Here is a 2500-nt window from a genome sequence, read left to right on the forward strand (position 1 = left end):
AAAAAAGTAACAAATAAGAAAGGATCTCTGTCGGCTTGGGGGTACGCCCGTTTCCGTTTCAACTTGTCTCGCGAGGGTGGTTTCGGGGCCAGCAGGAGAGCTCGTCGGGGTAGCAGGCCCTGCAGCCGTGGTCACCGCCAAATCGCCACAACTCGAGCAAGTGAAAAAAAAAGTAACAAATAAGAAAGGATCGTCGGCTTGGGGGTACGCCCGTTTCCGTTTCAACTTGTCTCGCGAGGGTGGTTTCGGGGCCAGCAGGAGAGCTCGTCGGGGTAGCAGGCCCTGCAGCCGTGGTCACCGCCAAACCCCCCACAACTGTTGGGCGCCTACCTGCGCGGGGCAGGAGGACACTTTCCGATTTCAAATCTCCGTTTGCCGAGTCCACCCCGAACGCACGCGGGCGGGCGGGTTCGCATCACCCTTCGTCACAAGGGGCGAAGCCCGTTCCACCGTCTCGTCAGTAGTGCCGACCGGTCTGTGATCGACGAGGGGAGCCACACCAGGTCCGGCCCTGCTGCTTGGCGGCACCGCGTCGTCGGGAGCTCGCGACAGACGGAGGGTTTCGGTGTACTCTCCAGCCACGGGAAACGAAGCCGGTGATGCAGGCGCCGGTCTTTCGCTCCCAAATCGGCTGGGTTTACATCGTTGCTATCTAGTCACGCTCCCTTCAAACCCGACGGGGTACCTATTCCCCTCACCCGTCTGTGCGTATACAGCCTCTTTGCACTTGCGGGATGGGGGTGGTGGTTTAAAGACTCTCGAGTTGCCGCCCGTCGGTCTCCGAGCTCCGTGCAGTAGTGATCCCCAGCGAACTGCCAGCAGGGCGAACGAGCGATCCCGCTCTCGGTCGGGGCGCCTGGCGTCGATCGGTGGTCGGTGGCTTGCGGGCAAGCTGCGCTGTGAGTGTGGGAACGAGTATGACGAGCCGTTGCCGCGACTCCCAGTCCACCTCGGCGGTGGCTGGGCCGGGCGGGCGTCTGCTCGGGCGAGTGCCGCCCCCGCCTCCTCGCAGGAAGTCCGCTCGCCGACACGCCGCCACGTGCACGCGTCAGTGACGCTGCCGAACCGATGGCCGGTGCCCGTTCCCGCCTCTGCTTTTCCTAGGGCAAAGCTGCTGCACGCCTCGTGATACTAGGCGGGCGACATGGTGGCGGTGATCCTGCCTCCGTCGCTGCGGTGCGTTGGGGCACGCATCGCCTCTTGGGCGCCCTGTCCTCCTCCCCCCAATAGACGTATGTTTCTGCGGGCCGCACCAGGATGGTGCTCCCCATCGCTTCACGCCACCCTGCTCCGCCCGCACGCCGGCGTGCAGGTGGCTGTAGCTCAAGGTGGGGAGCGTATGTGCGGTCCGGGTCGCTTTCCTCTGGCGAGGGAGAGACCTAAAACAAACTCAGACAACTCTTGACGGTGGATCACTCGGCTCGTGCGTCGATGACGAACGCAGCTAGCTGCGAGAATTAATGTGAATTGCAGGACACATTGATCATCGACACTTTGAACGCACTTTGCGGCCCCGGGTTCTTCCCGGGGCCACGCCTGTCTGAGGGTCGTTTGGCAATCAATCGCACTCGCCTTGGCTGGCGAGAGCGCGGCTGGGGTGTCGCAGAGGACCCGTCCTCTTTGTCCCCCTAAGTTCAGACTCCGGAGCCCTCCGGCGTCGGAGCGCTTGGCCTTTCCCCCCCACCCTGCACATTCCGTTCGTCAGGCTCGACGCCATCCCCCCGCCGGGGAGCGCGGCCTGGCGTCCGTCTGTGTCGTGGCAGTGGGGCCAGCACGGCTGTCACCGGTCCCAGAATGGCTGTCGGTGGTTCACACTGTGTGTGTGTGCCAACCCTCCTGGTCTCTGGGACACGGAGCTGCCACGAAGTGTTGAGCCTCCAGTGGGGGGTCTGCCTAAGCTCTGCACGTCCGCATTGGGTCCGTCTCTCGGTTGGCTGGCAGTGGAAAGAGTGAAGGGAGCCGCGGAGGTCCGGTGCTGGTGCGCCGCCGGCCTGACCGTGGAGCTCGCCGGTTTGACACGCTGACCCGACTCGATGGTTGATCGATTGAGAGTGCTGGGAGCTGCAGGCCGCCCGCTGCTGCAGCCGCCCGTCTCGTGGTTCGTCCTCGGCCTTAAGTGGCCGGCGGGGCGTCTGATCCTGTCTCCCCTGCTGGCGCCGAGTGCCTGGCCGAGGGAGGAGGTTTTCGTCGAACGCTGTGACTTGGACGGTCGCACGCGCGTGGATCGCTGGCTCTTGGCTCTCCCGTTCAGTCCGCACGTTTTCCGCTCCGTCCTGCCACCGGTCTCGGGAGGTACGGAGGGGTTGGCGGGCGTGGTGTGTGCTCCGTCACCGTGCAGGCACACCTACCACGCCGTCGGCCGACCCCCGCACGGTCCTCCTGGCCATCGGGAGGACGGCGGAACGTCGGGCTGTCGGGGGCCAAGTCGCCAGAAGGCCACCGCTGTGTCTTCCGTACCCTGTCACCGTCGGCGTGCCTTCCTCAACTCGTCCGACTCGGG

General features: G+C 64.8%; 1 non-coding gene across 1 annotated transcript; it reads left to right on the forward strand.

Annotated features, from left to right (window-relative positions):
• Positions 1-1396: 1396 nt before the first annotated feature.
• LOC140475067 (5.8S ribosomal RNA) lies at positions 1397-1550 on the forward strand. The gene has a single exon (XR_011959656.1). It is a non-coding gene; the product is annotated as a 5.8S ribosomal RNA (ribosomal RNA).
• Positions 1551-2500: the final 950 nt, after the last annotated feature.

The sequence above is a fragment of the Chiloscyllium punctatum genome, unplaced genomic scaffold (genome assembly GCF_047496795.1).
Source record: "Chiloscyllium punctatum isolate Juve2018m unplaced genomic scaffold, sChiPun1.3 scaffold_1380, whole genome shotgun sequence".
NCBI lineage: Eukaryota > Metazoa > Chordata > Chondrichthyes > Orectolobiformes > Hemiscylliidae > Chiloscyllium > Chiloscyllium punctatum.